The sequence below is a fragment of the Neolamprologus brichardi genome, chromosome 5 (assembly GCF_056152115.1).
Source record: "Neolamprologus brichardi isolate AB-2024 chromosome 5, ASM5615211v1, whole genome shotgun sequence".
Lineage (NCBI taxonomy): Eukaryota > Metazoa > Chordata > Actinopteri > Cichliformes > Cichlidae > Neolamprologus > Neolamprologus brichardi.
The window spans coordinates 5,516,239-5,533,334 of NC_142108.1; the positions used below are offsets into that span (position 1 = coordinate 5,516,239).

Genomic DNA, 17,096 nt, shown 5'->3' on the forward strand with positions numbered 1-17,096 from the left:
GTCACACACGTGCTTGTAAAGTACTGATTATTTGTTAAGTTCAGTTTGGAATTTGACCTTTAGTTCTGTGATTTGAGTGTGTTGCTGTTGTAAGAGACTCAAAGCAAGCTGAGCATACCCAGGGTATCTTCCTGTTATCTTATTTCACTAACCCTAACACTGCCAATCAGGATACGGGGTCATACGAAGCCGGTCGGCAGCTTGTTGAGTTCACACAGGCTTTTCTGATCTGGGTATGTGTACACTCACATTAAAAGTGTGAAACTGGCAGCATGTGACAAATTACACTGATTATTTATTATTGAATGGCTGACTTTACAAATGTTATAATATTAGGAAAAGGTTACACACATAATAGAATGCAAGCAACACAGCTGCTGCAGATGTGTGACAGGAAAAGTACTGTACAGTAGTTTAGTGTTAAACATGCTGAGAAACTGCTGAAGAGCGATAATGAGGAGGCGATACATAAGAAGTAATCATCAGTGCACAGGCGTTTTAGGAGCAAAATAAAAATTTAAGTGAAGATCATTATGTCTGTCCTTTACTGTATTTTATATTGATATATACATTGTTTTCATATTTGCTTGCTTATTGATCACTAGTCTTTAAGCAGTGTGTGTTTCTCTGCACTGTGTTATGTAGCAGGATAGCTTATGTAGGTCTTCCTACCCTACTGTGTGCAGCACTTGTGCCAAAGGCAAATTGACCATGTTAAGTTATGCTATCGCTCCATAAAAATCTGCTGTATCGTTACAAACAGCTTTTCAGTTCTGTGGTGATGGTAGCTCTGAACCACCAAGCGAACCATGACATTTTCTCCACGGGGGTCAGTGTCCTCATTTCCTTCATTATCAATAGAAAGTCTTGTCTCTAGCTTGACATCATGTTGTGTGCTCCAACAGTGAACTAAAACTAATGAAAACCAAAGGTAGAGAAAATGTTGTGTTCTTAGAAATCGAATTAATTCGAAGTATGTCTTTTGGTGCTTTATTACAAGTAAGAAGTATAATTAGATTTCTGACTCTCACTCACATGTGTTAAATGACAGACGCATATAGAACACAATGATATGGCAGGAGGCTATCCTTAGTCTTCCTGTGGAAGCCCAAATTTTCCGAGGTTGTGAACGCTGCAGCGCAGCCGCTGAGAAACAGGAAGCATGAGCTGTGATTCAGCCATTTCCATGTTGTAACTTGGATCTAAAATTGGTGCTTTCCTTCCCTGACTGTTTCATCACCTTCTTGCACTTGGATGATCTGACTGTTGAGTACCTTCACAGAAGATTTTACAACCCAGCATTTGGGTGAGCACAACAATTATCTAGTGAGTTTTTGGAGGCCTGGTATCCTGTGGAGAAAATAACTTGAAATGATTTATGGTTTAGTTTTTGGGATCAATTGTCAGAAGAAAAAAAACGCATCTGGTGCAAAAAACAAAAAAACCTGTTGTTTTGCCCTTTAGCACATTAAGTTAGCCACAGACTTTAAATATGGTTTGTCAGATGTGTTTTGCTTCTTGCCCCGCCACCCCCCATGCATAACTGAGTTAAGCATACAAATGAATTTTACTTGTTGGTGTGTGAGGATGCAACTTGTTACAAGCTCAGTTGTGTGCACACAAAAGGACAATTCAAAGCTACATCTTGTGTTCTTCCCCAATAATAATCGGTTATTCACAGGATCTATTGCAGAATAGCACAGATAGTGCTTACTTTTCCTAACCCATCAGTGTGTGGTCTCGTAACACACAATGCCACCAGCAAGCACATCTGCATCGTAAACCTAGTTGCTTTGTGCTGTAATTCCTTAGTTAGCGCAGAAGTGTCTTCTAAATTTCAAGTCGAATAGAGAAGAATACAGTAAAATGCATCTTCCTACATTCATTTGTCAGACAGACCCTTCTTTGTCCTCTTTATCTTTAGTTCCTGTGTTAGGATTCCCTAAAGATTCGATCACGTTTCAGCAGCAGTTTCTGGGAATGTCATGACTCCAAGTACACTCCAAATATCTAATCATTCCATGCTTGTGTCAAAGCAAAACAGCAAATAAATTAGAGTGTAAGCTGTACTGTTTGTACTAAAGTGGAAGTACAGTGTATCTGAAGCATGTAATGAGAGTAGAGCTAGAAATTTGATTGATAAAGGGATTTTCTTCTTCCTTTGGTAAAGTAACAAGATGGTATTGAGAGTTGAAGATGCTAAGATGTTCTTTGGGGGTTACCTGGATGAACCTGGATGGATGAAGATTAGAAATGAGCATATCACAGGGACAGTTCAGGCTGGACACAAAGTTAGAGTAGTGAGGAACAGATGGTTTGCCCAAGTGCAGAGGAGCAATGGTGAATATATTCGGCAAAGGATGTTGAATATGGAGCTTCCAGGCTGGAGGAAAAGAAAAAGAGCATAGCCTAAATTCATGGACGTGGTGAAGGAGGACATGCAGAGGGTTGGAGGATAAGGATAGGATGAGATGGGGGTGGCTGTGGTGACCCCCAAAGTGAACAGCCAAAGGAAGAAGAGTGATGTTTTATTAAGTTTACCCATAATTACCATGGTATCAGTTTGAGTTTGTTACCATGGTATCAGTACTCTTACAGGATCACAGTGCAATAGGCTAATTTAACAAATATTTATACCTTGACCAACTACCCAACTGACACCTTTCTTAGTGTTGACTTTTAAGTGTAAGGTAAGACTCGACACTGGGGAAACAAAAGCCCATGACCTTGACAAATATGTAGGACATACATTTATAAGCATTCAGGTGCCAGTATACAAGCATAGAGCATAATAGCAGTTTTTACTATTCATTTTTCTTGCATTACCCACTGGCATGTTTTCTTTTTACTGTGTGAATGGTTGTTGTGCAAGACCGCTGTTGGTATGTCACATAGCTGACTGCAGTGCACGTTATCTTGTAGTCAGGAGATAATGTTAAAGGCTATGTGAGGTTACTCAAATGGTACAGAAGTACTAGAATAAAGCAGCTCTGTGTCAGTGAGTAGGTCAAACAAACAGTTTCAGGTCAATTTTCACTAGAGGGCGACAAAGCCAAAAAAGATGCCGAACAACTTCACTCCTTTTGACCTGGAATGTTGTTTGGTGTCTAGGTTGCGTTTTCTTAATATTGTATCTGAATACTATGACCTCTTAGGATTAGGACCTAAAAAAGACTTTGTTTTCAATTAATTGATTAATTGTTTCGAAAGAGAGTAGCAGCAAACAGAGGAAAAAGTGAGAAAATAAACAGAATTGTGTGCTTAGTCATTTAATTCCATCAACATGCACCCCCATACCTTCAGAAACGCAGGCTAAGTGAATGTTGATAATAAGCTTCTTTGCATAATGGAACTTTTATCGGCGTTTGTTGATGGCACAAGGAACCGCGTTCACACACAGTGATTTTTGGAAGTGTTCCCAAGCCCATGCAGTGATTTGCATGACTGCATCGTGCCTGTTTTTCATAAAGCGCCACCTGAGAACTCAAAGATCCCAGACATCCAATGTTGATTTTTGGTATTGCACAAAGAAATTTCTCAAGATTAACAGGGAGACTTGTTGGAATATTATGTACTGCTGCTGATAAGGCATTTTGATTTTGTTTAAGTTTTACATTGAGGAACATTATTCTGAAATTGCTCCACAATTTGTTTTGCAGTTTTTTCTTTGCAGATTTGTGAATCTTTGCCCATCTTTACTTCTGAGAACCTCTGCCTCTCTAAGATGCTCTTTTTATATCCAGTGATGTTACTGATCTGTTTCCACTTAACCTGATTAACAGTAAAGTTTTCCTCCAGCTGTTTCTTTAAAAATATAAAATATGAGTTTATAAAATTTGCAGACCATTGCATTCTGTTTTAAGTGAGATTTTGCGCACCATGCCAACGTTTTTGGAAGTGAAAGTGTGTGATAGGAACTGATTTGTGTTTTGTGTTGATAAGCTCCTATCTACATTTAAAGATTGCATTACACATCTAGTCCACATAGTGGCACTGCAACTGCGTGTGAATGCTGCTTCTCTCAATACAGCTGTTGGATTGAAGTTAAAATTTATTTTAAAAAAATCTAGTGTTGCACATTAGATAAGAAAACAATTAGAAAAAGAACACATTTGTACATAGGGCTGAACAACATTATAACACACAGCATGTGATTTTGTCCTGTCAGTGTGAGTGCTGTGTCTTTACTTGGCTTCCTGTTGAGTCAGTATCTCTCCAGCTGCGTCCTAATAATCTCAAAAACCTGCGAAAGGTTTCGATTCTCTGCCAGTGTGATCACATGAGATTTTGTGGCAAGAAGACAAAGAAAAAGCAAAAAGATGTTTTTCAAGGGAAATTACCCATCCCATACTGGCTTACCTTTAGTTTTTACTACATGATGATGATCATCATCACCTTTATGTGTAAAGCACTTTAAAACAACCACAGCTGACACAAAGTGCTGTACATTGGAACTATAAATAAAATGACATGAGATATAAATAAAAACCAAATAAAAGAAAAGTAAAATAATTAATTAAATAACTAATTAAATTAAAAGAGAAACTAAGGCTTACTGAGCAACTATACAAGATATAAAACATGACTTTCTTGATACAAATACATAGATAGCCTGAAAAACATACACTAGAAGACATTAATAAAGGGGTAGAAATACATTAGGACATCGCTACATAAAGTGGCATCCTCATATCTCAGGGTTTTGTTTTTTGTCCACATTTGTCACACTTACATGTTTCAGATCACCAAAGTAATTATAATATTAAACAAAGATAACTTGAGTAAGTAAATATTCAGCGTCTAAGGGATTACTTCATTTGTTAAGGGTAAAATGCTGTCCAAAGCTATTTGACCCTGTGCGAAAGAGTAATTGCCTTTCTTTGTTAAATTATTAAACAAAATTACTCCAAGACTGCACTGACAATTCACAAAAGTTCACAAAGAAGTTCACAAAAGAACAAAAACAAACCAAAAAATACAAACTTGTCTTATATTTGCCGAGAAAAAAAAAACATCTTGATGATCTGCTAGACTTTTGGGAAAATATTCTGTGGACTGAGAAGACAGAAGCTGACCGTCTTTGAAGGTGTGAGCCCCGTTATGTCTATTATAAAAACAGTACTCCATAAAAAGAACACAATATCAACAGTCAAACACGGTGTTGGTACTGTGATGGACTCACAAGCTAGTATACGCATAGTACTGGTGCCAAGATTGGATAAATGGAAGCGGTGTGACAGCAAGGGCAGAAAATCTGTACCACATCAAACTGGAGATCTGTCAGTTGTGGTGACGCCTCGGGAAATAAGGGAGCAACTCAAATTATCTACCTGTGTGTTGTGCATGAAGATTGCTGGAAGCCTAATTTTTCCCTAAAGAGTCATCTCCCCTTCCCTAAAGAAATAATTACACAGCCTATAAACTGCATGTTTGCCATGAACGTTGAACAGCTAGCAGAAAGGAACGTAGCAGATGTTGGCAAATCATCAATATGGTTTGTGGAATATAATAAAAACAGCCATAATATTTAAAAATGCAAAAAGGTTTGTTTTTCTTTTTCTTGGCTGGTTTTGATTGTTCTTTAAATTTAAACTTCACTGTCTATACACAGTGTCTGTGTTCTATGATCTTTTTTCCCCCACAACAACAAACTAAAAAGCCCTTCATTTTTACAGAATATGTGGGGGTTGGGTTTCATTTAGTGAAAACCCACTTAATTAATTCACCCTGACCTGGAAAATACTAAAGACACGCTGAAAAGGCCAAGCTGTGAGGAAGAATGATAACTGGTGGCACAGGACCACGGCACAACAGCTTGAAGGTTTAAAAGAGGGGAACGGGAGGGTCAGTGCTCGTTTATTGTTGACTTTACTCATTGTCATCCAGTCTTTGTTCATATCAACCTATTCATGAGCATGTGGAGTTTGCTTGGAGAGGATCTTGGAAGTTGGCCGGAGTTAATGTCTGTCAGAACATAAAGGAAGATGACATTAGCAGCCCATCAAGGTCAAGGTTGGTGTTGGGTGAGTTAAGCTTTACTGCAGGGGGTGGGGGCAAAATGCAACCAAAGACCCAGAGGACAGGATGCACACCAACAATGGGCCAATAACTGTGTGACAGTATGTCAGTCAGAGGCCACTCTCAGGAGGGTAGACTTGTCTACGTGCTAACATCTGTTCCACAAGCACAACATAATCCCTTTGTGTTTAAAATTCATGGTTTCCTCCCTGTGCACAAACTAAGGCCCTCTTTAGAGAGTTTTCCCCGTCTTGTCAGTTGTTTAACTTCAGCTTCAAATCAGCTGCTTCGCATTTATTTGGCTTAAACAGATACATTTTCAGTTTTCAGATCTTCAGTTTTCTGTGAGGTAAAAATGAGTTCATGTACTGCAAATAAGGGTTTTCTTATCTTGGTTATTCCATTTTCTTTTTGCATGTATCTGCGTTCCCTCTGCACTCCATATAGGACATTTTTTTTGTTACTGTTTTTCTTTGTCTTTTTTAAATAACTGGGTAACACAATGGTGCTGTTGTATTACCATAATGAGAGTACAGCTTATTTGAAGTGTCATCAGAACAATAGTGGGCTAATCTCAATGGGAGCCAAGGCCAAGCAGAGATTTGGTGTGCATGTGAGGAGGTTTGGGGGGGGGGGGTTTGGTGCACACATGGCACTGGGGCGAGCCTAATCACAAGCTCGCAGAAATCCTCACAAATAGGAGGGGGGTTGGGGATGTCCCTGGGGTTACTCATTTAGGTTTGGTGGGCATTTAGCTCCAGTAGCACAGCACGCCTTCGTTTAAACATGAGGACCTTTTTTTTTGTTCTCTCCTCCATGCATATACAAGGCTGAGATAGCCAAGGGAACGTCACCTTATAGCAACACCAACACGTACTTCAGCTGGTTCATAATAAAAATGGACAGTTTCATCCCTCCCATTTCCTTTCTCCTGGAGTTTCTGTGGATTACTCAGCTTTCCTATTGTTGAGCCAACCCCATGTAGGCACAACAGTGTGGCACTCCTTTCCTTTCCTGTGATCACTGGAAAGTCTATAATACACTGGTGTTCTTACAGGCCTGCAATCTAACCTCAACTCCCTGCACAGTATTGCAAATATATTGTGATGTCAGATGGTGATGAATGAAACATGATGTGATGAATGAGAGTGAACCAAAGCATTAAAGCAGCCTGTCAGAAAAGCAAAACGGTGAGTAAAAACATGCTAAAAGGCTCCAAGGAGAGGAGTTTGGGGTTTTGATAGGGTTTCCCTTTGAATTTGGCACTGCAGGTGCTCCATTTGACATGAGCAACTAACATGAGCAAACATGAGTGAAATAAAAATGAATGGTTGGTTATATCAGAAGTTGTTGCACCTGGCCGTCCCCAAAATCTACTGAAAACCTGGTGCTATGGAGCTTTTTCAGCTCTCACCGCCAAAGTATTGTTGTTGTTGTTGTCGTTGTTTTATTGATTTGTCATGTGTTGTTTTGTACAGCAACCTGTTTGGATCGGTTGGACTGGATTGGAGAAGGCATTTAGCTGGTCGTGTGCCATTTTGCATCCCTGATCCTTTTCTAAAACTCACACTCATTTTTCCGTCGTGTAAAAACTGAGCTGTGGAAAATGTATAACACTTTATTCCACTTCGACAAAACGCTTCTCTGACTTCTGGTAAAACTCTCATATGATCGCCATAAAAGCTGCTTGCTATTTGTGTGTCTATTGTGCACAGTTAACAACAACATAAATATATTGGGGAGGTACAACCGCAGTGCGAAGGGATTAACTATGCCTAATGGACTAAAACTGGCTAAGTCTGGTGCAATAGGGAATACATTTAAAATTACAGCGGTCTTACGAACATAAATTGCTGAATCGCTTTTTAAATCTCCATTACTGAAAGTAGTTAATCTTGGGCTTACTCTGATACAGTGTTTTGTTTTTTAATTGTCTCTTCCGCTGAGCAATAGTGGATTTGGGCAGCAGAGAGCGCCTCTCTATTGGCTCCCAACAGCAGCAGTGGGAAATTCATCTGCCCCATCAGGGCATCAGTGGAAGGTAGCGAAGAGGAGGAGGAAGCCGGCAGGAGGCGGGGAGTGTGAATGGATGGGACTCGCCGTGTGCGTGGAGTGTGGCACAGAAGGTTACTATGCCGAGCAGGCAGCAGCCTCTTCTCCTCCTGGACTTTTCAGCACGACTTCCTCTGAAGCGGCTCCTCATTTTAGCAAGAAGTCTCATTGTGAAGAAGCGGCCGCTTTCAATAAGGAGCGCGTTTTTTTTGTCCTTTCAAACTGACCGGTGTGCGCTCAGACGCTCTGCGGACAGACAATAAGTAGGAGCGATCACATCACAACAAAAGAAATACGGTAAGAATGGTTTCGTTTGTACGGGAACATTGCCGCTTAGAACCGTTTGTTTTTCTGGAATAATCTAATGTAAACACAGCGTGACGGGACCTGTAACAGGCTTTCTGGCAGCCACACCGTTTGTTTTGTTTGTCTTGGATTGTCAGTATGTGCTCATGTGACACCTGACAAGATGTTTGCTCTTCACCATACTCCAAGCTTGCAAATTAAACACTTCATCAACTCTTTGAAAAACTACATTGTGTGGCAAAAGTTTAAAAACACAAATCTTATGACTGTGACTATGACTGGATCCTATGACTGTGCAACCCGCCTGCGTTTTCCGTGACTACTACTGACCCAGTGTCAGCTGGGTGCTGAACTGTTGACATGTCAACATGAGTGACTTGCCGGTGTGTTTATGACGTTGTCAATGATTAGCGTGTCCCAGTCAGTAACAATTGTGGTGCGCCGTCAGGTCAGCATAAAACTGAACTCGTGAACTTTTTTTTTTTTTTAATGTAAAAGTCTTAAAGTACTCTGTGGTCAGCCGGTCATTCTCCTGTGTGTGAATATCCTGTTTCCTGGCCAAAACAAACAATGGTGATCCAAGCACGTGATATCCTGTATGGGTCTCATATGAGTGTATTGTGTAAGTTTGTGGATGGTGAAAAACAAAAATACTTTAAACTGAGCCTCTCTATATAAGAAAAGAAGTCAAGGCAAGAGTTTCTCTTCTCTTAAAGTGGAATTCATTTGTGATGATACAGCTCTGGCATGAGGAAACCCAGTGACAGGAAGTGTGTGAGTGATACAGAACAAAGGCACGGGGCTGCTTTGTATAGGTGACTATATTGAAATTGTGCCTCATGAGTGCAACATGTGCTGCCTGTCTTTCTCTTTTGACTCACATACAGAGGCAAACTGCAAAGGCAGCGCTGCTTTGTGTTGACTTTTAGTCTAGGATGTTCAGCTGCTTTTAATGGGGTCAGCGCTTCTGATTCAATAAAGCTATTAACCGTCGCAGAATATTCCAACGCTTGCCTCGGCACATAGGAGTCATTTGCCCATCAGAGTCCATTAACAGCCTTAACCACAGGGCCGGTTTTGAAAGGGTAAACAGTAATAAACACCGCGTCAAGTCCACCTGTGCAGTGTGACCTAAGCTGCTGACGTGTTCTCACCTCTCCTCAATGAACCTGCTTTGTGTTAAAAGTTGCTGATCAGCATTTTTTTCTTTCCCACACATCTAATCATGCATAGGTTGGAATGATAACATTTGTCAGTTAGACTATGTGATACAGTCACCATGCAGGTTCATGCAACCCAGCACTTTCAGCAAGCAGAAATCCTGCCAGACTGGTCTGAGAGATGATGTCTTCCACACTGGGAGATCAAACTTACTATCAAAGAGTGCCATGTGACATGATGATGTAAACAGCAGTTCTTCCAAATTTTATACAGAAGAATAAAGTTTGCTTGCTCCTTTAGCAAAAGCGGACATCAGGTATTTCAAGGGCACCAGATTGAGACAAAATATCATAAAACTAACTTAAAGTATGTAAAAGCGACATATTTAACAGAGCAGGTGTCATCTTAATCTTAACTAGTATCATTTAAGCACCAACAAAAATCTGCATTAGTGCATTAGTACTGTATTGACATGAAATTTTTTAACACTTCAGAGGTACAGAATGCATTCTTCACTCATTGTAACTAAATGTGTGTAAATCCAATGCTTAGATAGCATTAGCTAACATAGTTTTACTGAAATGTTTAGATGCTGCCGGCCATTTACAATTTGCAGCTACCAATTTGTGGTAGGTGGCATCAGTTTACAGAAACTCTAGCAGAATCTCTGTGTTTATGCTAACTTTGTTTTCTCCCTCTGTTAAAAGCAACAAATCACAGAAGATTCTCTTGTGTGACTTGTGTTCAGATATTTCTTTTAAATTTAAGGAAGCTTGAACTCGTGGCCTTAAAATGCAGTGTTTTTGTGCATCTCCTCATTTCCTTTAATTGCTACTGCATGAGGGACTTCTGGAGTCTCAATGACTGCATTAACGGGAAATGAGTGAAACTGAATTCTTCATTTGTAAAACGAGAGTTAGCTTTGCGGAAATTCCAAACATAAAATAGATGTTGCCCTTTGATCATCTGACAGTATTCAAGTGTTGGGTCAAAAAGATTTCTCATAACTAAAGCAAAAAATGTTTGTTGATTAGACCTCTCGGAGTGCTTGAGGCCTAATTAAAAGGTCAGTCGCTGGAGTGTTTTTCAGTTCTGTGTTTGTGGGTCATCAGTAATCTATATTCACAGTGGAAATCTATTCAGATCGCCAGACCCCAGGACATCTGAATGAAGAGGTCATGCGGGCGTTTAGTGAAAATATTTAGTCCTAAATGTTTTATCACTAATGTGTCAGTCCTCCAGTGTTTGCAGTAAATGACTCTAGTTCTTTCCATAACATAATCACTGAAAAGTTGTGTCAACAGGAATCTGTTCCTCATTGGTAGTGAAACAGCTACGCAGTGTGCAGACATCTCTTTTCCTTTCAGAAAGGACATCCTGAGTAAAACAAAGAGTCTGGACCACAGTTTCGCATTCAAAGCACAGACACTGGAAAATTTCCCACTTTAATTGCCAGTTTCAAAATTTGCAGTACCAAAAATGCCACATGTGTACAGTGATAGTTTTTGCTTGGTTGCTGAGGGATGCGGTGTGCTCATACTCTGTTTGTGTGTTTATTTCCCTTCAGAATAAAGCAGAAAACACTTGCATCAACCTTGGAGAGTGGATCTGAGCTGGGTTTGGTATTCCTCTGGGAGTCTGTTTCCATATCATTTAGATAAAAGAGACTGCATTAAAACAAGCTCCAATCTGTTTAAGGGCCGGCCCTTCCCAGTTTGTGGACAAATTCCCCCCAAAAATGCATCATTCAAGACCACCTCCTTATGAATTATTTAAAGGATGGACACAAGGTTATATTCACGGGTTACCCACGCGTATCAGTGGCTACTGAACCAGGGACAGGCACAGAATAAAAGGGTAACATTTGTGGTAAAATAAATCATGGCTATACCAACATAAGTGTGTTCAAATTGGGCGAAACAGGCAGTTTGCGACCATCTTGATAAGAAAGCTGGTCCACTTCAGAAGACTTTTGCACAGTATAGCACAGCCCACCTTTTTTTAATCTTTATTAGATATTGCTATATAATGTTGTTGTTTTGTTTTTTTACACACAGCTAATGTATATACACTCCACTCCCAGTTAAGTCCAAAAACTAGCTGTGATGCATTACATTTAAACTCCTGCTTTTTGGGTGACACCGCTGTCCTGTCAGTTTTTCTACTTCCTTATTTGACAAGATGTTTATCTGGAGTATAACCCTGCAGGCTGTACTGGAGCCCAGTGAGTTAACAAATGACAACAAGGGGTCCCAACAGTATCTAAAGAGATGGGGTGACAAGGTGCTGTTAATTAGGCATCTAAAATGTTGCAGTATCACTAAAGTGTCAGTGAATACAAGGCAAAAATCCCATCTTGGAATTTGTCTACTTGTATCACCAAAAGTGTTATTAATTCATTTTTATGGTTATATTTCTGCACCTTTAAGGGTCATGAAAGGATTCTGCTCAGGATCTAAGGTTGTCCACTCCACTGTTTGGTGTCACAGTCCAGTGCTTTATTCATCCACCGTCAGCCTCATCCTCTTCCCTCTAACATTTCTTTGGTACATGCTTTGTTTATCCAAAGAAAGTCATTGCCTGTGACCATAATCCAGCCAGCGATAATGTTTGCCAACCGTGTGTAATTCAGAGAATAACTGAGGGTGTACAGGAACAGAAGAAGCAGTTTCAGTAATACTTGTTTCTATTGCTGCAAAACCCTGTCGTGGAATTATTATTATTATTTTTACTATGATTCCAACAGCAAGCGGGTCAGTAATGTTCCCATTTATTCCAGAGGATAAACAGTAAAACCCACATAAATGTGTTCGGAAATAACCGGTGTCCTTAATAAAGCTTCCAGGGAGATGCATAAGCTAGAGCGGACTCACTCATTTTATCAGAAATGTGGGAAATTATGAAGATAAATTATGAAGCAGTGGATACCAGTTTTTTGACATCATCTGATTATTTTTAAAGAAAAAGTGTTGCTGTTAATTTGAGCCAGATACAAACACATACACTCAAAGTAATGATTCTTCATCCTAATTTTAAAATGCAAAATGCAACTGAAATATATAAAAATCAAAGATTTATTTATTCAAATAATTAATAATGAAAGAAAATCTGAATGTATACCAATTAAGTACATTTCATTTGACCTGATTGTACTTGTGTAATGAAATTAGTTAAAGTAAGATATTTATTATTATTATTAATTTATTTTGAGTGTATACACCAGGGATGTCAACCACATACAGCCACTCTGATCTTAACTACATGTTAAATGAGTAAAATTGCAGAAAAAAGTCACAACAGTTGATTCCACAGACTGTAGGAAAGTCTATGCAATGAACTATCAGAACCTTTTAATAAAATATAACGTTTTTGTTCATTTATCTCTTATTTAATTACTTTGGTGGAGTATGAATGGTAATGGGAGTGAACAGTCTTTATCAACAGGAAATTGTTGCACTCCTTCATGGATTAGAGTTTTTGTCGGGCCGATTCTGGGCCCCAGGCCTTATGTTTGACACCCCTGGTATAGACAGACACAGGCATTTGAATGTCACGCTGGTATCAGGATAGGCAAATAACCATTTTTAAACATTGTCTCTCCAACCACTTACATTTCCTGGTTTTCCCAACTGTCTGTATTCATAAGACTTCTTGAATCATAACACTGTGTACTGCTGCTCAGGTGTGCAGTTGAGATGTGGATCTTCTAGCAGACCTGAGCAGAGGAGCGCCTTCCTCCTCCCAGTTTCAGCCACATCCTCGGGCATTTAAGGGAACCTTGAACCCAACAGCTCGGTGCACAGTTCCGCTCCAGAAGTGAACACCCCCGTTTCTCTTCTTCCTCCTGCTCCTCATCATCGCCTGTTTTTCCGACTAGAATATAATTGCTGTGAGGCTGAGAAAATGAAAATAACAACAAAGCAAAGCCCTCCACCACCTTTCTTTCTATCTGTGCTGCTGCTGTCGGCTTGCCTGGGAGGTTTTTTTTGGAGACATGGAGGGGAGTGACTCTCCCTGAAATGATGCCGCTTGTGCACCTCTCTATCTATTCAACAATCCCTCTCCTGTAATCATTTCCCATTTCTCTGTATTTCACTCCTGAATACACACTACACCCAGATTACACATTAGGAGAGCTGCGAGGTGGTGATGTAAAGGCGGGTGCTTAAAAGCCTGAATGCTCAGAATGAGAGTCCCTGCCCGGCAAATGTGTGTAAGGTAAAGGCGGAGGGATGGACGGAAAGGGCCTGAGTTGCTATTATTATCCTCTCAGGCACAAATGGAGAGGTACATGGTGGTGGAGCTGGAAAGAAAAAAGCAACCGTGCTTCCCAAGCAGACATACCCCACAGCTTCATACCCACAATGATCAATACTCCTCAGCTTTTAAAACCCCATGTGAGTGTTTCACACATTTAGTGCCAGAAGGGTTAGAGGCATGTTAAAGACACACACTGGAGACTTCTGTGAATATGCGATGCCCTCATAACTCCTCACAAAGTAATTTCCTGTTGAATTGGCTTGATTTTTTTCTTTCAAATCATATCTCTATAAATTCATTTTGTGTGGGTCTGTGGCCGTACAGAGTGTATATATTGATGGCTGGATACTGCAGTTGCTCGCTCACTAGAGCGTAGCATTCATCATTAATAGAGGGGTTACCTGAGCTTCCTCTTGTACTGGGTTAATAGTGGAAAGCAACGCCCCCGCTCCAGCCAATACACATGCAGACACTAGCTGCTCACAGTTCGCGTCCCCCGCAGTTTAGAAAGACAGAAATCATCCAGCTGCGGTCACCTTCACCATGGCAGCTTGGGATGAGGGGAGGAACTGGAGGAGTTGGGGGCAAAGGGGGTGGGGGGTGGGTTAGAGGGATCTGCGGGAAGTAATTATCACCTGCCCTGTGGACCGAAAACGAGCATCCTGCTGGTTCACTCAGACAGATCAGACTGAGCTCTCAGACATGGATGAGTGTCTGCATTTTAGTTCTAACATGCAGGAAAGATTTAGGAGTGCGACACAATGACAAGGAAACTGCGTCATAGGGGGAAAACCTGTAATTCAATAGAAAAATACGACTTTGATCTAGAGGGTTTTTTATTTTCAAGGTTGCATTGTGTTCCTAAGAGGCTTGTGTACTGGGTTTGTACAACGTGAGAGTACCCTTTAACCTACTTTATGCTATTGTATCAGCCGTGTGCTTACTAAGCACTTCACAAAAGCGTGCTAAGCAACAAGTTGCAGAATCAGACCTGGACTAGAAATAAATGATGTCAGGACAGCATTTGATGACACTCTACACTGGACTTGGATGGAAAGCTGATATGGGGGTTGTGTGCAGGGCACAGTTATAACAGGTGTCGAGCACACCGGGAAGAAAGATGACACTCGGTGTCCTCAGGGGCAGGCGGTGGTTGTCATAGTGGCGAAGATGATCAGTGGTTTAAAATTTGTGTGGTTACATTTAAATGGTTTTCCAGAATGGACTTCTGAATATCATCAGAATTAATCACATTACATTTTAGGCATGCCAGAAGTACCAGACATTTGGTAGTTTGTGGTAGTATCAGTAGAACTGCACGAGTCTCGATATCAAACCAAAATTTACCCCATGTACTTAATAATTGTGTAAAAAAAAAAAAAAAAAAAAAAAAAAAAAAAGTAGACGGGGTACTGTATTGTACTGTAGCATTAGCAATTTTAGCATCATTAAGCTAGCTTACGCATTTAATGTTAGTCATTACAAACATTTAAGCGTATGGACTGTAGCAGCTAGGGGCAACACTAGCTGTCAATATGGTAAAGTGTATTTCCAGATAACATAAACAGGATAATACTTTGGATTTTGTTGAATACTGGACAGAAACTTTGTTAAAAAAATTGTTAAAAACATCTAGATTCCCGTGTTTTAGGCATTTCGTTAGACTAAAGTGTTTCCTGCCTTAAACAATGATTTGGATATTGCCATTTGTGAATCGGTTGTCAACCTCTGGCTCCAGATCACACCTGACTCTTTCTCAACTTGTTGGGGCAGAGCTGTCAGTGCAGCTACTTTAGTTGCATCTTCCACATGTTGGTTTTCCTGTGCTAGCGAGCACCATTCTTCTTCTTCTGTTGTACAAGGAAATACTAGAACACTTGTAGGCATATGCAGAGGTTAAAGTGGGATTTGGCAGGTGGAAGAAATCTAAAATTGGGTGTAGAAGGAAAATAATAAAATAAATAAATCGTATAATAATAGATTTTGCTTTTTATACAGCCGACTGAGTTCAACAAGATATAAACAGAAGATTTAAATTTCTAGTTTATAAAATTTCACGTGCAGTCCTCACCTTTGGAAATCTCTCATCTTCCTCTCTTGTCCTGTGCTTCTCTTTCAGTCACACTTTAACATTCTACCACGTAGGAAAATGTTGCTCCGTTTACATTTGCTGCTCTTCTGTTCTACTAGCATATTGCTAAAGTACTGTTACCGCAACTTTACATCTGCCCCTTGAATGCATCACAGTGACGATGAGGGAAAATGGAGGTTTTGAAGATGTAAGCAGGCTATGTCCTTATTTTCCGAGTAAATCTCACCATGGCATCAGATGTAAAGGCATGAGAAATTAACTCATTTGACAGTATGAATTAACCTGCCCATCACATTTAATTGATGGCCAGGTTAACTGAAGGTGTCAGAATGTCATGCCAGGCCTGTTTAACCTCTGGCCGTATGCAGCTTCCTTCAGTTCCAGAAGAACTGCTTCCCTGGTAGAAATGCTGCAATAAAAGACAAACAAAAAAACAATATTAATAATATACCACTGTGTTTTCAGAATTTTGGTATTGAAAAGTATTGTGCTATTTATTCAGGTAACAACCCTGATTTCATGTCATAAAGAAAAAAAATCAAACATTTGCAACATTTTCTGCCTTTATTACTTTTATCAATATTATTATTACAACTCACAAGTTATTTCAATTCAAAAGATGACTGGGCACCAATGATTTGCACTTTGCTGACAACTTTTGCATGTTGTCTTTATCATTTTCAGTCAAGCCACAAAATTAGAGTTCAGAAAGACTCAGATCCTGTTAATGTTTCTGCTTTGATGCCCTTCGTGTTGTTTTCTTCTTGCTTCTTGCTCGCTGGCCACAAAAACGGTTACATGTCATACTTAATGGTCTCTCTGGTTTTAGCTCAGTTTAGGTCTCCGCCTGCCTCACTTACTTCATCTGATGTTTTTTGCTGTTGTTGGCATCTTGGTCAGTCTGTCATTCTGTTCTGTGGGTCTCTCTGAGTTTTTTGGCAAAGTTGTTTTTTGGAAGCTGCAAATACACAAAAGGAGAGCAGCAAGTGAGGACTTTCAAGCTGTAAAAGCAAAACGATGAACTTAAGAAATTCTCAAATTTAACACAGAGGCAGGTGGTTTGTTTGTTTTATGACCTCTTTTTTTAACCAAAGAGTCATTTAAACCCGTTTCAAAATGCAAATACGGATTGGTTCAGCTTTGTGCTTTGCAATGCAGCCTAGTGGACTATAATTTTCAGCTACTGCCTCATCTCTCTTCCTAATCT

At 39.9% G+C, this 17,096-nt stretch overlaps 1 protein-coding gene across 1 annotated transcript in view; it reads left to right on the plus strand.

Moving 5' to 3' along the window:
• The first annotated feature begins 8,111 nt into the window (after positions 1-8,111).
• frmd4ba (FERM domain containing 4Ba) overlaps positions 8,112-17,096 on the plus strand; it is a 41,729-nt gene continuing 32,744 nt past the window's right edge. Inside the window, exon 1 of the mRNA XM_035905017.2 lies at positions 8,112-8,367. The gene's annotated coding sequence lies outside the window, so the exon portion shown is untranslated. The remainder of the gene's footprint in view (positions 8,368-17,096) is intronic.